This window comes from Jaculus jaculus, chromosome 8 (genome assembly GCF_020740685.1).
Source record: "Jaculus jaculus isolate mJacJac1 chromosome 8, mJacJac1.mat.Y.cur, whole genome shotgun sequence".
Lineage (NCBI taxonomy): Eukaryota > Metazoa > Chordata > Mammalia > Rodentia > Dipodidae > Jaculus > Jaculus jaculus.
The window spans coordinates 71,249,577-71,271,697 of record NC_059109.1 but is presented as its reverse complement, the minus strand read 5'-3'; the positions used below and the strand labels follow the sequence as shown (position 1 = coordinate 71,271,697).

At 52.4% G+C, this 22,121-nt stretch overlaps 3 non-coding genes across 3 annotated transcripts; all 3 read left to right on the top strand.

Moving 5' to 3' along the window:
* Positions 1-2,287: 2,287 nt before the first annotated feature.
* Trnay-gua lies at positions 2,288-2,381 on the top strand. The gene is made up of 2 exons: positions 2,288-2,324; positions 2,346-2,381. It is a non-coding gene; the product is annotated as a tRNA-Tyr (tRNA).
* A 2,318-nt stretch (positions 2,382-4,699) lies between these two features.
* Positions 4,700-4,793, top strand: Trnay-gua. The gene is made up of 2 exons: positions 4,700-4,736; positions 4,758-4,793. It is a non-coding gene; the product is annotated as a tRNA-Tyr (tRNA).
* Positions 4,794-7,112: 2,319 nt separating this feature from the next.
* Trnay-gua lies at positions 7,113-7,206 on the top strand. The gene is made up of 2 exons: positions 7,113-7,149; positions 7,171-7,206. It is a non-coding gene; the product is annotated as a tRNA-Tyr (tRNA).
* The last annotated feature ends 14,915 nt before the right edge of the window (positions 7,207-22,121 follow it).

Genomic DNA, 22,121 nt, shown 5'->3' with positions numbered 1-22,121 from the left:
TGCCCAAGCTCTGCCAACCCCCACCGGTTCACACTCAGGGCCACAGCCTCTGCAGCCACCTCTGGGGGCCCCACGCTCACATGCTCACACACAAAACGCCTATGAACACACACAACCCACTATGCCCTCATTCAGGGCACCGCCTTCCCCAGCATCCCTCACAGGGAGGAGCTTCAGCCTACTCCTGAAAAACACCACAACTTTCTTTTGATCACACGCTGCTCACCACCACCCCTGGCTACACACTCACTCCTAAATTCACAACGCCGCCTCTGCTCACATGCAGACACAGCCCTTTCTCCTCTCAATTACTTGGTCAAGCATTGTCTCTCTTTCAATTTCTCATTCCTGTCTTAACTGTCTCTCCTCTCAGTTGCTCTCACTTTCCCTCAATCTCTCTCTCCCTCCCTGTCTCTCTCTCTCTCTCTCTCTCTCTCCCTCCCTCCCTCTCTCTCTCTCTTCTTTCTCTCTCTCTCCCTCTCTCTCTCAATCTCTCTCTGTCGGTAAGAGAGAATCATGATGCACTGGCTGCCTTGGAATTCAATGCACTGCTCCCTCTGGGGTACAGAGATCAATGGCGTGGAACCCGCACGCCTCTCCACGTCTTGTCCCTTTTTCTGGATCCCTGCGCCTCAGCCCTTCAAGAGTAATATTGGTAGAGGGTGAGGGAAGGCTGTGTGTTCCCCTGAGGCTCACATCTCTGTAAGAGGTCTGGCCCTACGGGCACCCGCTGGCTTCAAACAGTGGGCAAACCCGAACGTGAACCTGCCGAAAACATGCAACATGATGGACTATTGCAGAATTCATATCAGTTTCATTTGTATTTATTTATTTTTTCTGTATTTGAATTTTCTTTCCTGGTTGTTGGGAGCATGGAAAGTTGGGTGCTTGCTTTCCAAGGTAGGCTTTCGTGCCATTGCACTGTCCTGCAATTCCTAAGTAGTCTGAGTGTGGCCTTGCACTCGCCGGGATCCTCCTACCTCTGACTCCCAAGTGCCAGGATCCAAGGCATGTACCACCAAGCTCAGCTTGGAACGCACTTTCCTGCCAATTGCTCTACGGGATTTGCTGGCACCTGAAGGCAGGCCAGGGGCTACTATCACAGTGTCCCACACTTTCTCATGACATTCCTCCCCATCCTGGGCTCTGAGGAACATGCATGGGCCCGGGCCTGTCCAAGCTCTGCCTAGGGGGCGTTGCAAGGCCAGGGCAGGCTGAAAGCCAGCAGAGGAGAGTCAGGGAGACGCAAGCCCTCGTGGCCATCGTCTGTGTGGTTTGAGCCCTGCCATCTGACCAGCCGTGCGCGCTCACCGGGGTTGCTGGGGCTAGTGAGGGGAAGCCAGGCTCTGATCCCCGGTCAGGAGACCTTCAGTCGCAAGGGAGCGCTGGCAGCACTCCCAGGGGAAATTCGTCGGATGACCAGCATTCGGAGACCTCCTGTGTGGGGACATGGGTCCCTTTTCTATCTACCCGGAGTCCAAGATCTATGGAAGCCCACCCTCTGTGTTTTCTCCCCTTACCCCTTCCTTATTCAAGGAAGCAATCTTAAAGGGCTACAGGAACAGGACACCACAGGACTATTTCTCGACATTTCACCTCAGAGTGCACAGAGAGGACCACCATGGCGCCCCACCCTGCATTCCTCGCTCCACTGCACGCCAGGGGTAGCGTGAGGAGAAGGGACTGTCCCTGCGGAAGGCGCGGCAAGGTGGGCTGTGTGAGGGAGCTCCGCACCAAGCACAAGTCGCCACGCTTCCAGGCAGCCGTTGACATACACCAGCCAGCCTGGTGCTAGGGCGACAAGGCCGAGCTGCAAGGCCACAGGTCACAGCCCCATTGGTGCCCTCAGAGTTGCACTTGAGCCTGGGACTCCCTGGACTGTGGTTTGCTGCTGCCTGAAGGTCACCCATTGAGGTTGTCATGCTCGCCTTGACCCCACAGTGCCCAACCCTGCCCTGGCCTGGCCTTACTTTGCTGGAGCCGCGGCCAGCCCAGGGTCCTTATGCCAGGAGAGGGAGGTGGGACCGCTAAGGGCAAGCAGATGGACAGCACCTGGGAGCCTTGCCCTGGCGATGGAGCAAGCAAAGACAGCAGACAGGTCACAACAACTTCGGTTGGGCCTACCCAGAAGGTCGGAGCAAGCCTGAGTGCCTAGGAAGCTGTCAGGCCCGTCGTGGCTTGACAGGACTCAAGCTGCCTTCTCTTCCTCCCCTGACCATGGCCTAAGGAGGAGGGGACCCGCCTCCCTTTGGGCAAAGGCGACTAGGAAAGCCTCTGAGGTGTGCACCCTTCGATAGCTCAGCTGGTAGAGCGGAGGACTGTAGAGCGCACACACGCTTGTGGACATCCTTAGGTCGCTGGTTCGATTCCGGCTCGAAGGACGTGCCTCCAGCTTTTGTCCACGCGCAGGTGCCCAAGCTCTGCCAACCCCCACCGGTTCACACTCAGGGCCACAGCCTCTGCAGCCACCTCTGGGGGCCCCACGCTCACATGCTCACACACAAAACGCCTATGAACACACACAACCCACTATGCCCTCATTCAGGGCACCGCCTTCCCCAGCATCCCTCACAGGGAGGAGCTTCAGCCTACTCCTGAAAAACACCACAACTTTCTTTTGATCACACGCTGCTCACCACCACCCCTGGCTACACACTCACTCCTAAATTCACAACGCCGCCTCTGCTCACATGCAGACACAGCCCTTTCTCCTCTCAATTACTTGGTCAAGCATTGTCTCTCTTTCAATTTCTCATTCCTGTCTTAACTGTCTCTCCTCTCAGATGCTCTCACTTTCCCTCAATCTCTCTCTCCCTCCCTGTCTCTCTCTCTCTCTCTCTCTCTCTCTCTCTCCCTCCCTCCTCTCTCTCTCTCTTTCTCTCTCTCTCCCTCTCTCTCTCAATCTCTCTCTGTCTGTAAGAGAGAATCATGATGCACTGGCTGCCTTGGAATTCAATGCACTGCTCCCTCTGGGGTACAGAGATCAATGGCGTGTAACCCGCACGCCTCTCCACGTCTTGTCCCTTTTTCTGGATCCCTGCGCCTCAGCCCTTCAAGAGTAATATTGGTAGAGGGTGAGGGAAGGCTGTGTGTTCCCCTGAGGCTCACATCTCTGTAAGAGGTCTGGCCCTACGGGCACCCGCTGGCTTCAAACAGTGGGCAAACCCGAACGTGAACCTGCCGAAAACATGCAAAATGATGGACTATTGCAGAATTCATATCAGTTTCATTTGTATTATTTATTTTTTCTGTATTTGAATTTTCTTTCCTGGTTGTTGGGAGCATGGAAAGTTGGGTGCTTGCTTTCCAAGGTAGGCTTTCGTGCCATTGCACTGTCCTGCAATTCCTAAGTAGTCTGAGTGTGGCCTTGCACTCGCCGGGATCCTCCTACCTCTGACTCCCAAGTGCCAGGATCCAAGGCATGTACCACCAAGCTCAGCTTGGAACGCACTTTCCTGCCAATTGCTCTACGGGATTTGCTGGCACCTGAAGGCAGGCCAGGGGCTCCTATCACAGTGTCCCACACTTTCTCATGACATTCCTCCCCATCCTGGGCTCTGAGGATTATGCATGGGCCCGGGACTGTCCAAGCTCTGCCTAGGGAGCGTTGCAAGGCCAGGGCAGGCTGAAAGCCCAGCAGAGGAGAGTCAGGGAGACGCAAGCCCTCGTGGCCATCATCTGTGTGGTTTGAGCCCTGCCATCTGAGCAGCCGTGCGCGCTCACCGGGGTTGGTGGGGCTAGTGAGGGGAAGCCAGGCTCTGATCCCCGGTCAGGAGAAGTTCAGTCGCAAGTGAGCGCTGGCAGCACTCCCAGGGGAAATTCGTCGGATGACCAGCATTTGGAGACCTCCTGTCTGGGGACATGGGTCCCTTTTCTATCTACCCGGAGTCCAAGATCTATGGAAGCCAACCCTCTGTGTTTTCTCCCCTTACCCCTTCCTTATTCAAGGAAGCAATCTTAAAGGGCTACAGGAACAGGACACCACAGGACTATTTCTCGACATTTCACCTCAGAGTGCACAGAGAGGACCACCATGGCTCCCCACCCTGCATTCCTCGCTCCACTGCACGCCAGGGGTAGCGTGAGGAGAAGGGACTGTCCCTGCGGAAGGCGCGGCAAGGTGGGCTGTGTGAGGGAGCTCCGCACCAAGCACTAGTCGCCACGCTTCCAGGCAGCCGCTGACATACACCAGCCAGCCTGGTGCTAGGGCGACAAGGCCGAGCTGCAAGGCCACAGGTCACAGCCCCATTGGTGCCCTCAGAGTTGCACTTGAGCCTGGGACTCCCTGGACTGTGGTTTGCTGCTGCCTGAAGGTCACCCATTGAGGTTGTCATGCTCGCCTTGACCCCACAGTGCCCAACCCTGCCCTGGCCTGGCCTTACTTTGCTGGAGCCGCGGCCAGCCCAGGGTCCTTATGCCAGGAGAGGGAGGTGGGACCGCTAAGGGCAAGCAGGTGGACAGCAGCTGGGAGCCTTGCCCTGGCGATGGAGCAAGCAAAGACAGCAGACAGGTCACAACAACTTCGGTTGGGCCTACCCAGAAGGTCGGAGCAAGCCTGAGTGCCTAGGAAGCTGTCAGGCCGGTCGTGGCTTGACAGGACTCAAGCTGCCTTCTCTTCCTCCCCTGACCATGGCCTAAGGAGGAGGGGACCCGCCTTCCTTTGGGCAAAGGCGACTAGGAAAGCCTCTGAGGTGTGCACCCTTTGATAGCTCAGCTGGTAGAGCAGAGGACTGTAGAGCGCACAAACGCTTGTGGACATCCTTAGGTCGCTGGTTCGATTCCGGCTCGAAGGACGTGCCTCCAGCTTTTGTCCACGCACAGGTGCCCAAGCTCTGCCAACCCCCACCGGTTCACACTCAGGGCCACAGCCTCTGCAGCCACCTCTGGGGGCCCCACGCTCACATGCTCACACACAAAACGCCTATGAACACACACAACCCACTATGCCCTCATTCAGGGCACCGCCTTCCCCAGCATCCCTCACAGGGAGGAGCTTCAGCCTACTCCTGAAAAACACCACAACTTTCTTTTGATCACACGCTGCTCACCACCACCCCTGGCTACACACTCACTCCTAAATTCACAACGCCGCCTCTGCTCACATGCAGACACAGCCCTTTCTCCTCTCAATTACTTGGTCAAGCATTGTCTCTCTTTCAATTTCTCATTCCTGTCTTAACTGTCTCTCCTCTCAGATGCTCTCACTTTCCCTCAATCTCTCTCTCCCTCCTTGTCTCTCTCTCTCTCTCTCTCTCTCTCTCTCCCTCACTCTCTCTCTCTCTCTCTCTTTCTCTCTCTCTCCCTCTCTCTCTCAATCTCTCTCTGTCTGTAAGAGAGAATCATGATGCACTGGCTGCCTTGGAATTCAATGCACTGCTCCCTCTGGGGTACAGAGATCAATGGCGTGGAACCCGCACGCCTCTCCACGTCTTGTCCCTTTTTCTGGATCCCTGCGCCTCAGCCCTTCAAGAGAAATATTGGTAAAGGGTGAGGGAAGGCTGTGTGTTCCCCTGAGGCTCACATCTCTGTAAGAGGTCTGGCCCTACGGGCACCCGCTGGCTTCAAACAGTGGGCAAACCCGAACGTGAACCTGCCGAAAACATGCAACATGATGGACTATTGCAGAATTCATATCAGTTTCATTTTTATTTATTTATTTTTTCTGTATTTGAATTTTCTTTCCTGGTTGTTGGGAGCATGGAAAGTTGGGTGCTTGCTTTCCAAGGTAGGCTTTCGTGCCATTGCACTGTCCTGCAATTCCTAAGTAGTCTGAGTGTGGCCTTGCACTCGCCGGGATCCTCCTACCTCTGACTCCCAAGTGCCAGGATCCAAGGCATGTACCACCAAGCTCAGCTTGGAACGCACTTTCCTGCCAATTGCTCTACGGGATTTGCTGGCACCTGAAGGCAGGGCAGGGGCTCCTATCACAGTGTCCCACACTTTCTCATGACATTCCTCCCCATCCTGGGCTCTGAGGAATATGCATGGGCCCGGGACTGTCCAAGCTCTGCCTAGGGGGCGTTGCAAGGCCAGGGCAGGCTGAAAGCCAGCAGAGGAGAGTCAGGGAGACGCAAGCCCTCGTGGCCATCGTCTGTGTGGTTTGAGCCCTGCCATCTGACCAGCCGTGCGCGCTCACCGGGGTTGCTGGGGCTAGTGAGGGGAAGCCAGGCTCTGATCCCCGGTCAGGAGACCTTCAGTCGCAAGGGAGCGCTGGCAGCACTCCCAGGGGAAATTCGTCGGATGACCAGCATTCGGAGACCTCCTGTGTGGGGACATGGGTCCCTTTTCTATCTACCCGGAGTCCAAGATCTATGGAAGCCCACCCTCTGTGTTTTCTCCCCTTACCCCTTCCTTATTCAAGGAAGCAATCTTAAAGGGCTACTGGAACAGGAGACCACAGGACTATTTCTCGACATTTCACCTCAGAGTGCACAGAGAGGACCACCATGGCGCCTCACCCTGCATTCCTCACTCCACTGCACGCCAGGGGTATCGTGAGGAGAAGGGACTGTCCCTGCGGAAGGCGCGGCAAGGTGGGCTGTGTGAGGGAGCTCCGCACCAAGCACTAGTCGCCACGCTTCCAGGCAGCCGTTGACATACACCAGCCAGCCTGGTGCTAGGGCGACAAGGCCGAGCTGCAAGGCCACAGGTCACAGCCCCATTGGTGCCCTCAGAGTTGCACTTGAGCCTGGGACTCCCTGGACTGTGGTTTGCTGCTGCCTGAAGGTCACCCATTGCGGTTGTCATGCTCGCCTTGACCCCACAGTGCCCAACCCTGCCCTGGCCTGGCCTTACTTTGCTGGAGCCACGGCCAGCCCAGGGTCCTTATGCCAGGAGAGGGAGGTGGGACCGCTAAGGGCAAGCAGGTGGACAGCAGCTGGGAGCCTTGCCCTGGCGATGGAGCAAGCAAAGACAGCAGACAGGTCACAACAACTTCGGTTGGGCCTACCCAGAAGGTCGGAGCAAGCCTGAGTGCCTAGGAAGTTGTCAGGCCGGTCGTGGCTTGACAGGACTCAAGCTGCCTTCTCTTCCTCCCCTGACCATGGCCTAAGGAGGAGGGGACCCGCCTCCCTTTGGGCAAAGGCGACTAGTAAAGCCCCTGAGGTGTGCACCCTTCGATAGCTCAGCTGGTAGAGCGGAGGACTGTAGAGCGCACACACGCTTGTGGACATCCTTAGGTCGCTGGTTCGATTCCGGCTCGAAGGACGTGCCTCCAGCTTTTGTCCACGCACAGGTGCCCAAGCTCTGCCAACCCCCACCGGTTCACACTCAGGGCCACAGCCTCTGCAGCCACCTCTGGGGGCCCCACGCTCACATGCTCACACACAAAACGCCTATGAACACACACAACCCACTATGCCCTCATTCAGGGCACCGCCTTCCCCAGCATCCCTCACAGGGAGGAGCTTCAGCCTACTCCTGAAAAACACCACAACTTTCTTTTGATCACACGCTGCTCACCACCACCCCTGGCTACACACTCACTCCTAAATTCACAACGCCGCCTCTGCTCACATGCAGACACAGCCCTTTCTCCTCTCAATTACTTGGTCAAGCATTGTCTCTCTTTCAATTTCTCATTCCTGTCTTAACTGTCTCTCCTCTCAGATGCTCTCACTTTCCCTCAATCTCTCTCTCCCTCCCTGTCTCTCTCTCTCTCTCTCTCTCTCTCTCTCTCTCTCTCCCTCCCTCTCTCTCTCTCTCTCTCTCTCCCTCCCTCCCTCTCTCTCTCTCTTTCTCTCTCTCTCCCTCTCTCTCTCAATCTCTCTCTGTCGGTAAGAGAGAATCATGATGCACTGGCTGCCTTGGAATTCAATGCACTGCTCCCTCTGTGGTACAGAGATCAATGGCGTGGAACCCGCACGCCTCTCCACGTCTTGTCCCTTTTCTGGATCCCTGCGCCTCATCCCTTCAAGAAGGCAGGGCAGGGGCTCCTATCACAGTGTCCCACACTTTCTCATGACATTCCTCCCCATCCTGGGCTCTGAGGAATATGCATGGGCCCGGGACTGTCCAAGCTCTGCCTAGGGGGCGTTGCAAGTCCAGGGCAGGCTGAAAGCCAGCAGAGGAGAGTCAGGGAGACGCAAGCCCTCGTGGCCATCGTCTGTGTGGTTTGAGCCCTGCCATCTGACCAGCCGTGCGCGCTCACCGGGGTTGCTGGGGCTAGTGAGGGGAAGCCAGGCTCTGATCCCCGGTCAGGAGACCTTCAGTCGCAAGGGAGCGCTGGCAGCACTCCCAGGGGAAATTCGTCGGATGACCAGCATTCGGAGACCTCCTGTGTGGGGACATCGGTCCCTTTTCTATCTACCCGGAGTCCAAGATCTATGGAAGCCCACCCTCTGTGTTTTCTCCCCTTACCCCTTCCTTATTCAAGGAAGCAATCTTAAAGGGCTACTGGAACAGGAGACCACAGGACTATTTCTCGACATTTCACCTCAGAGTGCACAGAGAGGACCACCATGGCTCCCCACCCTGCATTCCTCGCTCCACTGCTCCCTCTCTCTCTCTCTCTCTCTCTCTCTCTCTCTTTCAATCTCTCTCTGTCTGTAAGAGAGAATCATGATGCACTGGCTGCCTTGTAGTTCAATGCACTGCTCCCTCTGGGGTACAGAGATTAATGGCGTGGAACCCACACGCCTCTCCACATCTTGTCCCCTTTTTCTGGATCCCTGCGCCTCAGCTCTTCAAGAGAAATATTGGTAAAGGGTGAGGGTGAAAGGATAAAAGTTGCCCTATTTCTGCTGCCCTGTTTTCTATTTGCTCTGCTAACCTGCTTTTTTAAACTTCTGTAATATTGCTTGCTTCCTGCTGCACTGAATCACAGAACCACCATTTTGCAACTGCCTCCATTTTGTGAGAAGTATACCATGAGGAACCTGACCTTTTGTATGCCTTTTACTATGCCTAAATTCCAGGAACTCGAGTTCCTCATTAAGATAACTCCCCACCTGGACACAACCAATCAATGGTCAACACATATCTGAAGCCCCCAGACAGGAGCCCACCCCGTGGGCCCCACCCATTTAGAGGGACCCACGGCTGGAAAGCCCCTATGACTCTGCATACCTGTGGTTTTAGCCTATATAAGCTGACCAAACCCGTTGCTAGGGGCTCTTCACCCCTCCTGCGAGAGGAATCTGTGTTGAGCCCCGATGCATCGGATTCAATGAACCTCATGCGGTTTGCATTGAGAGCGTCCAGCGTGAGTGTTCTTGGGGTCGCGTAGACAGCCCTGAGTAGGGACCCCTCTGGGGAACCCCACATTTGGTGCATTGGCCAGGAAACGTCTACAAGACCCTAGACCTCATTTAGGTCCCCTCAGAGGTAAGAGGCGCCTCCTGTCTTCTCTGTGTACGTCTGTACTTTTATCTCTGCCCTTGGAAAATTTTCAATTTCAACTGGTTTCAGTATCTGGATGCCGTCCCTTTGGGTGCTCTGAGTCGGGGCTGACGGGCCTGAGGACCACCACCCAGCAATCTGGAGGACGCTCCTGATTGCCCCCAGGAGACAGGTTTTTCTGTCTCCTATCTGAAGAACTCGGATCGAGTTCGCCTCTGTCGGGAAGCATCATCTGGGTCCCGCTCGCCGCCATCTGCTTCAGTTTCATTTTTACTCAAGCAGCGATCGGGCTGCCTTTGTCTCTTTGTTCTCGGTGTTCTCCAGATCCTTTTGTTCTCCTATCTCTTTTATTCCCCTCCTAACATGGGACAGACTATCTCAACCCCTTTGGACTTGACTTTAGCTCACTGGACTGACGTTAATAGCCGAGCTCATAGTTTATCTGTTGAAATAAAGAAAGGAAAATGGCAAACTCTATGTGAGGGAGAATGGACTATGTTTAATGTTGGATGGCCCCGAGGAGGGACCTTTAACCCAGATCTTATTCAGGCTGTTAAATGGAGCATCTTGCAGGACCCCGGAGGCCACCCCGACCAGATGCCTTACATTTTTACTTGGCAGGATCTTGTCCAAGACCCGCCTTCCTGGTTGAAGCCCTGGATTCCTCCCCAACCCACTAACAGTAGCCCCTCGGGGACTTCAAAAGTTCTCGTTGCAGGACCCCCCCCCCGGGAGGAAAAGAAGATTTACCCGGACATTCAGACGGAGCTCCTCCTGGATTCACCACCACCCTACCCACCAACCCACACCCCCACAGCTCCTCCTCCTGCCCCCTCACCAGAAGGGGCACAGGGGGGCCCAGCCATGGGGACCCGAAGTAGGAGAGCTCTGTCTCCTGATACTACTGTTGCCCTACCACTCAGAGCTATAGGACCCCCACCCCCTTTAGGACCAGGGGATGACCCAACTCAGAGACCTCTGCCACCCCTACAATATTGGCCTTTCTCCTCCGCAGACCTTTATAATTGGAAGGCCAACCACCCTCCCTTCTTGGAAGACCCCTCAAAATTAACTGCACTCATGGAATCCCTAGTTTTCTCCCACCAGCCCACATGGGACGATTGCCAGCAGTTACTCCAGACCCTCTTCATGACCGAGGAGAGGGAACGTATCCTGTTGGAAGCCAGAAAGAACATCCCTGGTGACGACGGGCGCCCAACCCAACTCCAGAACGTCATAGATGACGGGTTCCCCCTGATCAGACCCAACTGGGACTTCAAACCCCTGACGGTAGGGAGCATCTCCGAATCTATCGCCAGGCTCTGGTGGCTGGTCTCCAAGGGGCTGCAAGACGCCCTACCAATTTGGCCAAGGTAAGGGAAGTCATTCAGGGACCTAATGAGGTCCCCTCTGTGTTCCTTGAGCACCTCATGGAGGCCTATCGTAGGTATACGCCCTTTGATCCTATGGCGGAGGAACAAAGAGTTTCAGTGCTGATGTATTTTGTAGATCAGTCAGCACCAGATATCAGAAGGAAATTACAAAGTCTAGATGGGTTAAGCCGTTATACTCTGTCAGACTTAGTTAAGGAAGCAGAAAAGGTTTATAATAAAAGAGAAACTGAAGAGGAAAAAGAAGAGAGAAGGGCAAGAGAACAGGAAGAAAGGGACCAAAAACGAAATAAAAGACATGAAAAAAACATGACTAGAATTCTGGCCGCCGTAACCCAGAATAAAGGAAGTGCAGGCAGACCTAGGGATACTAGGCAGAAGCAGAACCTGGGCAACAGGCACCAATTAGAAAAGGACCAATGTGCCTATTGCAAGGAGAAGGGACACTGGATTAAGGACTGCCCCAAAAAGAAACCAAAGGAGGTTTTGACCCTAGAAGACGATGAATGAGGGGGACGGGGCTCGGACCCCCTCCCCGAGCCTAGGGTAACCTTGAAGGTGGAGGGGAAACCCATCCAATTCCTAGTGGACACTGGCGCCCAGCACTCGGTCCTACTGAAACCAGAAGGACCCCTTTCTAACAAGAAATCATGGGTGCTCGGGGCTACTGGAAATCAACAATTTTCAATGACTACCCGAAGAATGGTGGACCTAGGCGTGGGCCGGGTATCCCACTCGTTCCTCGTGATTCCAGGCTGCCCCACTCCCTTATTGGGACGGGACTTATTAACAAAAATAGGAGCTCAAATTACCTTCACAAAGAAGGGCCCCCAAGTGACTGACCAACATGGGGAAATTATCCATGTTTTAACTATGAAATTAGAAGATGAACATAGGCTATTTGAAAGGCCTCAGACCAATGCAGACATTGACAAATGGCTCACCAAAGTCCCAGGAGCATGGGCTGAAACTGCCGGGATGGGATTGGCCTCCCATCAACCACCAATAATTGTTAATCTAAAGGCTTCCGCAACACCTGTCTCAGTACGTCAATACCCCATGAGGCAGGAGGCCAGAGAAGGAATAAAACCTCACATAATGAGGCTTTTAGAATTAGGAGTCCTAAGAAGGTGCCAATCCCCCTGGAATACCCCTTTGCTACCAGTGCGCAAGCCAAATACTAATGACTATCGCCCAGTTCAGCACTTAAGGGAGGTTAACAAGAGGGTTGAAGACCTGCACCCAACCATGCCGAACCCCCATAACCTCCTGAGTTCACTACCTCCAGACTGAGACTGGTACACAGTCTTGGACCTGAAAGATGCCTTTTTCTGTTTGCCACTGAATGAAAAAAGTCAACCTATCTTTGCCTTTGAATGGAAGGACCCAGACTCCAGAATCTCCGGACAGTTGACTTGGACTAGGCTGCCCCAAGGATTCAAAAATTCACCCACCATCTTTGACGAGGCACTTCACCAGGACCTGGCCTCCTTCCGAACCTCAAACCCCCAGGTAACTCTCCTCCAATACGTTGACGACTTACTCCTCGTGGCTGGAACCCAAACTGAATGTGAACGGGGGACAAAGGCACTATTGGAGGAACTGACCCGCCTGGGTTACCGCGCCTCGGCGAAGAAGGCCCAACTCTGCAAAAGGCAAGTAACCTACTTGGGGTATTCTCTGAAAGGAGGGTGGAGATGGCTGACAGAAGCACGCAAACAAGCTGTGGAGCAAATCCCCGTGCCCACAAATGCTAAGCAGGTACGGGAATTCCTGGGTTCTGTGGGATTTTGTAGACTGTGGATACCGGGTTTTGCTGCCCTGGTGGCCCCCCTTTACCCCTTGACTAAGACATCTGCAGTTTTCCAATGGGGAGAGGAACAACAACAGGCTTTTGACAACATCAAGCGTGCCCTCTTAAAGGCACCCGCTCTCTCCCTTCCGGACACCTCCAAGCCGTTTTACTTGTATATACATGAGCAGAAAGGCATTGCAAAAGGGGTACTGACCCAGAAACTGGGGCCCTGGCGAAAGCCAGTGGCCTACTTATCAAAGAAATTGGATCCTGTGGCCGCTGGGTGGCCCCCTTGCCTCAAGATTATTGCCGCCGTGGCCTTACTCTTAAAGGATGCTGATAAATTAACTCTGGGGCAGACTGTCACAGTCATTGCATCCCATGCACTGGAGAGTGTCATCCGTCAGCCTCCAGACCGATGGCTCCCAAACGTCCGAATCACCCACTACCAGAGTCTCCTCCTTAATTCGGACAGAGTCAAGTTTGCACCCCCCACTCAACTAAATCCGGCTACTCTCTGGCCAGATCCCGACTCCACAGTAATTCACAGCTGTGGGGACATCTTGGCTGAGGTTACCGGAACGAGACCTGATCTGACGGACCAGCCACTACCGGATGCCAAGGTAACCTGGTTCACTGATGGGAGTAGCTACCCCCTTGAAGGTAAGCGGATGGCGGGGGCGGCAATTGTTGACGGAGACAGGGTGATCTGGGCTAACAAACTGCCTGAAGGGACTTCAGCCCAGAAGGCCGAATTAATTGCATTAACCCAAGCCTTAAATATGGCAGAAGGGAAAAAGGCTACCATATATACAGACAGCCGGTATGCTTTTGCAACTGCACATGTGCATGGTGCCATCTACCGGCAGAGAGGATTATTAACCTCTGCAGGGAAAGAAATCAAAAACAAACAAGAAATTTTAGATTTACTCGATGCCCTGCATCGGCCTGCCAAGCTGGCTATAGTCCATTGTCCGGGGCACCAAAAAGGAAACTCTCTAGTGGTGAGAGGAAACAGGATGGCTGATGTAGAGGCCAAAAAGGCTGCTCAAGGAACGTATCTGTTCCCCTTAGTTGAAAAAGAAATTGACCTCCCAAAATTAAAGCCTTCAGAATATACTGAAAAGGACCTAAAAGATATGATTAGAATACAAAAGAAATTTAATAAGGACACCCAAAGATGGGAGACAGAAGAAGGGAAACATATCCTACCTACACAACAAGCAGAATCCACTCTGCAACAGCTACATAGGCTAACTCATTTTGGAGCTAGAAAATTAATAGAAACTCTCAAAAAGACTGATTATCACATAATAGGACTTAAAGAAATAGCTGAGAAGCTGGTAAAACAATGCATCCCATGTCAAAAAGTAAATGCCCAGACCTCCCAGACGGACCCTGGTAAGAGACTTCGCGGAGATCGACCAGGCTTGTATTGGGAGACTGATTTCACCGAGCTGAAACCTGCCCGCTATGGGAATAAATATCTTCTAGTTTTTATAGACACATTCTCTGGATGGGTGGAAGCCTACCCCACTAAGAAAGAGACAGCCACAATGGTAACCAAAAAACTTTTAGAAGAAATCATCCACAGATATGGGGTACCTCAGGTAATAGGCTCAGACAACGGTCCTGCCTTTGTTGCCCAGGTAAGTCAGGAGGTGGCCAGAACTTTGGGGATTAATTGGAAATTACATTGTGCTTATAGACCCCAGAGCTCAGGACAGGTAGAAAGAATGAATAGAACATTAAAAGAGACCATAACTAAATTGTCCTTAGAGACTGGCTGTACAGATTGGACGATGCTCCTTCCGTGGGCCCTCTTCTGGGTTCGCAACACCCCTTACAAGTTTAACCTAACTCCTTTTGAGATTTTATTTGGGGTCTCGACCCCACTTAATAAATTGCTAATGCAGAACCCAGATATAATTTCTTCCTCTGATCTGAACCACAGGCTCCAGGCGCTATATATCCTCCTAAAGGACTATGGCCAAAACTGAAAGAGAGCTATCTACCTGCTAAGGACCCAGCCCCGCACTCATACCAGCCGGGGGACTCAGTCTACGTAAGGTGACACCAACCCTCAAACCTCGAACCTCGTTGGAAGGGGCCCTTCACGGTACTCCTGACGACACCCACCGCCATGAAGGTAGATGGGATAGCTGCCTGGATCCACGCATCTCACGTGAAACCAGTTCCATCACCTGACCCCCGCTGGCAGCTGACAAAGACTGATAACCCCCTTAAACTGCGTCTTCGCCATGTCTCTGTCAATCATGATGAAGTTTTTTAAGGTTTGGACATTGTTAACTATATTGTTGCCTTGTTCTCTATCCTCTTCACCCTATCAACTTTACAATTACACCTGGCAAATCATTAATCAAGCAGGAGATGTTGCTAACTCCACATCTCAACTGTCAACATCTACCCCCTGGCCAATCTTAGAAGTAGACCTTTGTAAACTAGCTTTAGGGGCGGACTCATCCTGGGGCACCCCTGACCACTTTTTGCCCCAGGCCACACCCATAAATTCTCACTCTCCCCTTGAGTCCTCCTCCCTTCCTGGATGTGACAGCCAGACCGGATGCACGCGACTCAACATGGCCCCCATATATGTCTGTCCAGGGACCCACAGGGACCGGACCTTAAACTCAAAATGTGGATATTCCTCTGATTATTTTTGTGCCTCTTGGGGATGCGAGACCACTGGGGACGCCTATTGGAAGCCCTCTTCTAAATGGGATTATATTACTGTTAAAAGAAAAACCCCATCTAAATTCTCCCCTGGATGGTCAACTGAACCTGCTTGCCAACAATGGTGTAACCCGATATCTATCTCTTTCACTGAACATGCAAAAACCAAGGATTGGGGACTTAGAGGATTTGAGTGGGGCCTTCGCTTATACGTGTCAGGGAAGGACCCCGGCCTAACTGTTAAGATTAAGCTAACCAAAACTCTCCCAGATTCCCAAAAAGCCAGTATAGGCCCCAACCCTGTACTCCATAACCCACAATCCCCAGCTCAACCTAAACCACGCCAGCAATCACTCCCCTCTACTTCCCCGACTGCAGCTGCCTCCGCCTTTTTCAGACCCATGGTTCCCCCAAGGTCCCCCTCCTCTGCCGATCTCATCCTAACTCTGATCAATTCCTCTATTCAGATCTTTAATTCTGTCAACCATACTCTAAAGGAATGTTGGATTTGTTACTCTCCCAGCCCCCCCTTCTATGAAGGGCTAGCTGCCTCAGGAAATGTAACGTTTACCAATGAGACCTCTGGCCTACGCTGGCGGCCCCCACCTGGCACTCAGGGACTCACTATGAGTTTTGTCTCTGGAGCAGGACTCTGTCTGGTAGGCCCTCGTATGTTGCCTCCTACCTCCCTCCAGGAGATCTGTAATCAGACTCTTAGCATAGACTCCCAAAATTACAAATATGTTTCAGCCCCCTCAGACGCCTACCTCGCTTGCTCCACAGGGTTAACTATCTATATAGAAAAAACAACTTTTCTAGAGAAAAAGGACTATTGTGTGCTTATCAACTTGCTGCCCAGACTTGCTATAAGAAATTCTGATGATTCTCAAAGAATCTGGAGTTCTGGCCCTTCCACCCCTTCTAGGAATAAGAGAGAGCCTATAACTACCCTTACATTAGCCTTAATAATGGGGTTGGGCACTGCAGGAGCAGGCACCGGCATAGCTTCCCTTGTCACCTCTAACCAACAGTACACTCAGCTCAGCTTAGCAATAGACAAAGATCTACAAGAGTTACAGTCAGGAATGCAGAACCTAAAGGACTCGGTTTCTTCACTTTCAGAGGTTGTATTACAGAATAGAAGAGGCCTAGATTTATTATTTTTACAACAAGGGGGACTCTGTGCAGCTCTAAAAGAAGATTGCTGCTTCTATGCTGACAAGACTGGATTAGTAGAAAACAGCTTGCAGAAAGTACGAGAAAGCCTAGAACAACGCAAACGGGAGAGACAACAGAACCAGTCTTGGTATGAATCCTGGTTCACCAGGTCCCCCTGGATGACTACTTTAATCTCTACCTTGCTAGGGCCACTTATCATCTTAATTCTCCTCTTCACCTTTGGTCCATGCATAATAAATAGATTAGTTACCTTTATTAGAGAAAGGATCAGCACCGTCCAAGTCATGATACTTAAACAACAGTACCAGTCTCTTGCAGAAACTGAAATTCCATGATTGGAATTAGGACAAAGAAAAGGGGGAAATGAAAGGATAAAAGTTGCCCTATTTCTGCTGCCCTGTTTTCTAGTTGCTCTGCTAACCTGCCTTTTTAAGCTTCTGTAATATGGCTTGCTTGCTGCTGCACTGAATCACAGAACTGCCATTTTGCAACTACCTCCATTTTGTAAAAAGTATGCAACTACCTCCATTTTGTAAAAAGTATACCATGAGGAACCTGACCTTTTGTATGCCTTATACAATGCCTAAATTCCAGGAACTCGAGTTCCTCATTAAGATAACTCCCCACCTGGACACAACCAATCAAAGGTCAACACATATCTGAAGCCCCCAGACACGAGCCCACCCCATGGGCCCCACCCAATCAGAGGGACCCATGGCTGGAAAGCCCCCATGACTCTGCATACCTGTGGTTTTAGCCTATATAAGCTGACCAAACCCGTTGCTAGGGGCTCTTCACCCCTCCTGCGAGAGGAATCTGTGTTGAGCCCCGATGCATTGGATTCAATAAACCTCATGCGGTTTGCATTGAGAGCATCCTGCGTGAGTGTTCTTGGGGTTGCGTAGACAGCCCTGAGCAGGGACCCCTCTGGGGAACCCCACAAGGGAAGGCTGTGTGTTACCCTGAGGCTCACATCTCTGTAAGAGGTCTGGCCCTACGGGCACCCGCTGGCTTCAAACAGTGGGCAAACCCGAACGTGAACCTGCCAAAAACATGCAAAATGATGGACTATTGCAGAATTCATATCAGTTTCATTTTTATTTATTTATTTTTTCTTTATTTGAATTTTCTTTCCTGGTTGTTGGGTGCATGGACAGTTGGGTGCTTGCTTTCCAAGGTAGGCTTTTGTGCCATTGCACTGTCCGGCAATTCCTAAGTAGTCTGAGTGTGGCCTTGCACTCGCCGGGATCCTCCACCTCTGACTCCCAAGTGCCAGGATCCAAGGCGTGTACCACCAAGCTCAGCTTGGAACGCACTTTCCTGCCAATTGCTCTATGCGATTTGTTGGCACCTGAAGGCAGGGCAGGGGCTCCTATCACAGTGTCCCGTACTTTCTCATGACATTCCTCCCCATCCTGGGCTCTGAGGAATCTGCATGGGCCCGGGACTGTCCAAGCTCTGCCTAGGGGGCGTTGCAAGGCCAGGGCAGGCTGAAAGCCAGCAGAGGAGAGTCAGGGAGATGCAAGCCCTCGTGGCCATCGTCTGTGTGGTTTGAGCCCTGCCATCTGACCAGCCGTGCGCGCTCACCGGGGTTGCTGGGGCTAGTGAGGGGAAGCCAGGCTCTGATCCCCGGTCAGGAGACCTTCAGTCGCAAGGAACCGCTGGCAGCACTCCCAGGGGAAATTCGTCGGATGACCAGCATTTGGAGACCTCCTGTGTGGGGACATGGGTCCTTTTTCTATCTACCGGGTGTCCAAGATCTATGGAAGCCCACCCTCTGTGTTTTCTCCCCTTACCCCTTCCTTATTCAAGGAAGCAATCTTAAAGGGCTACTGGAACAGGAGACCACAGGACTATTTCTCTACATTTCACCTCAGATGCACAGAGAGGACCACCATGGCTCCCCACCCTGCATTCCTCACTCCGCTGCACGCCAGGGGTAGCGTGAAGAGAAGGGACTGTCTCCAGGCTTCCAGGCAGCCGTTGACATACACCAGCCAGCCTAGTGCTAGGGCGACAAGGCCGAGCTGCAAGGCCAAAGGTCACAGCCCCATTGGTGTCCTCAAAGTTGCACTTGAGCCTGGGACTCCCTGGACTGTGGTTGGCTGCTGCCTGAAGGTCACCCATTGAGGTTGTCATGCTCGCCTTGACCCCACAGTGCCCAACCCTGCCCTGGCCTGGCCTTACTTTGCTGGAGCCGCGGCCAGCCCAGGGTCCTTATGCCAGGAGAGGGAGGTGGGACCGCTAAGGGCAAGCAGGTGGACAGCAGCTGGGAGCCTTGCCCTGGCGATGGAGCAAGCAAAGACAGCAGACAGGTCACAACAACTTCGGTTGGGCCTACCCAGAAGGTCGGAGCAAGCCTGAGTGCCTAGGAAGTTGTCAGGCCGGTCGTGGCTTGACAGGACTCAAGCTGCCTTCTCTTCCTCCCCTGACCATGGCCTAAGGAGGAGGGGACCCGCCTCCCTTTGGGCAAAGGCGACTAAGCAAGCCTCTGAGGTGTGCACCCTTCGATAGCTCAGCTGGTAGAGTGGAAGTATATAGACTGCACACCCCCTTGTGGACATCCTTAGGTCTCTGGTTCAATTCCTTCTCTAATGATGTTCCTCCAGCCTTTGTCCCTGCACAGGTTCCCATGGTCTGCCAACCTCCACAGGCTCAGACTCAGGGCCACAGCTTCTGCAGCCACCTCTGGGTCCCCCATGCTCACAGGGTCACACACAAAACTCCTATGAACACACAAGTCACACTATCCCCTTACCTCAGGGCACTGCCCTCCCCAGCCTCCCTCACAAGCTCCTTGTCACAAAATCCTCACAGGAAGGAGCTTCAGCCTACTCCTGAAAAACACCACAACTTTCTTTTTTTTTTTTTTTTTTAATTTTTATTTATTTATTTATTTGAGAGCGACAGACACAGAGAGAAAGACAGATAGAGGGGGAGAGAGAGAGAGAATGGGTGCGCCAGGGCTTCCAGCCTCTGCAAACGAACTCCAGATGCGTGCACCCCCTTGTGCATCTGGCTAACGTGGGACCTGGGGAACCGAGCCTCGAACCGGGGTCCTTAGGCTTCACAGGCAAGCGCTTAACCGCTAAGCCATCTCTCCAGCCCCACAACTTTCTTTTGATCGCACCCTGCTCACCACCACCCATGGCTACTCACTGACTCCTAATGTCACAACGTTGCCTCTGCTCACGTTCAGCCACAGCTCTTTCTTCTCTCAATTACTTGATCACACATTGTATCTCTTTCAATTTCTTATTCCTGCCTTCTCGTTCTCTCTTCTCAGATGCTCTCACTTTTTATCAATCTCTCTCTCTCTCTCTCTCTCTCTCTCTCTCTCTTTTTCTCTGTCTCTCTCTCTCTCTGTAATACAGAGTTATTATTCTGCAGCTGGCTTTGAATTCACCATCTATCTCCCTTGTGGTTCTGGTATTAAAGTCATGGGATCCTTATACCTGTCCAGTTCTTGTCTCTGTTTTCTTGTACCTGCACTTCAGTTCTTCATGATTCATATAGGTAATGGGTTTTGGAAAGCTATCGCTGCCCTCGGCTCCCATCCATATAAGAGATGTACTCCTATATGTACCATGAGGTTTCATTTAGTAGGCAACCCTGAGTTTGACCCTCTGACCCTGGCACATTCCAACCATGTTCTCCATTTTTTCAGATCTCACTTCCTTTTGAATTCCTCCATGTGCTTTTGTGGCACCTGATGGCAGGGGAGGGGCTCCTACCTCAGTGTCAGATATTTTTTGAGTACCATCCTCCCATTGGTGGGCTGTGAAGTAGAATGCACTTGAAAGGCACTGTTCAAGGTGTACATGTTGTGCTTTCCAGGGTCACAGGAGGTTGAAAGCCTCCAGGGATGAGTCAGGAAGATTCAAGCTCTCTTGAACATCATCTGTGTTCTTTTTCTCTGCCATCTGACCAGACGAGGGCTCTGACCAGGGCTGGCTAGGCTTCTGAGAGAGCAGAAGCCTGTATTTGATCTCCAGTCAGGAGACCTTCAATTGCAAATGATCATCAGTGCCACCTCCGCTAGGGAAACTTCAGGGGAAGGCCAGCATTCTGAGACCTTCTGTGTGGGGATGCAGGTCCTTTATCAACCCACCCTGAGTCCAAAAACAGTGGAAATGCTCTCTCTCTCTTTTTCCCCTTTGGGTATTCATCAAAGCCCTCTTTAGGGATACTTAATCAAGAGACCAGATGAGTGTTTCTTTACATTTCTCTAGTGAGTCCTTCCAGTGATCCTTCCTGGCTTCCCCACCCTGCATGCATTGCAGCACTGAATGTAAGGGTTACCATTTGCAGTAGAGAATTTCACAGCTAAAGAGGTGTGAAGAGGGTTTCTGGGCAGCTCTGGGGCAAAAGCAAGCCATCTAGAAATACCAGCCAGCAGGGCCCTAGGGCTTGAAGGCCAAGGCTACAAGACCAACGGTCAGAGCCCTGTTAGTGTCCTGCAGCATTCACTTGAGCCTGCTTCATCCTGTTATGTGGTGTGCTGCCACCAACCACCTGCCCATTCCTGTTCTCATCCTTGCCTGTCCCTCACAGCCCCCCTTCCTCCCCTGGCCAAGTCACCATCCTTCAGGCCCACTCTTGCTTTGATGTCACCATGGCTGAGCCAGGGTCATTATTCCCACTCCTGGCGGGATACACAGGGGCAGGCATGTGGACACCAGCTGAGACCAAGGGGATGCAGCCAACACAGGCAGCAGACAGGCCAGAAGCACTTCTGTCTGCCCAACCCAAAGGGTACTAAGTGAGCTAGAGTTCTTGGGAAGATGGCAGGCCTCTCATCTTTTGCCAAGATTCACACTTCCTTCCTTTCATCCTGTGGCACTAGGAGTGACACATCTCCCACTTTTGCGTAAAGGGGACTAGACAATCCTGAGAGTGTGTACCCTTGGATAGCTCAGCTGGTAGAGCGGAGGAGTGAAAACACACTTGTGGACATCCTTAGGTTGCTGGTTTGATTCTGTCTCAAAGCATGTGTCTCTAGCTTGTGTCCTCACATGGGTGTCCAGGGTTTGCCAATCCCCATCCTTGAAGGCCCCTCTGGGTGATTTACACTCACAGAAAATCCCACAAAAACCTACCTCCCAAATCCACTCAACCACCAATGACCCTCCTTCTGGGAATCACACTGTGCATCCTTTCTCACATACTCTGCTACACAAATTTTCACCATAAGTACTGTTAAATCATGAAAATATCCACAACTCATGGAGCTCACACCTTTAAACCTACTGCCAATGCTCTTCAGCCTCTCTGGACTGTCTCATGTTCAATATGGCAGTTCTTCTCCCCATACAGGCTGTCATGTCCTTCTCCTCCACAAAGGCTCACGCCCCTGACCTCTGTTTCTCAAGACACACCTGGACATTTTCCCCTAAATCCCTCCACATGTTCTTCCCTCCTTCAGTGTCTCTTCCCACTGTGGTGTGTTCCTCACTATCCTCATGCCTCTCCCTGCTCTACCCTCACTACTCTTGCTCCTCTCTCCTTAACCGCCCCTTCTGCCTCTGCTTTCGCCCCCTCTCCCTCCACATCCACTCTCCTTTCTTTCTCTTCTTCTCCATGTCCTTCTTTCCTTCCTTCTTTCCTTCCTTCCTTCCTTCCTTCCTTCCTTCCTTCCTTCCTTCCTTCCTTCCTTCTTCCATTCTTCCCCCTCCCTTCTCTCCCTCTCCTGATTTCTTTCCTTTATATCCCTCATCTTTCAT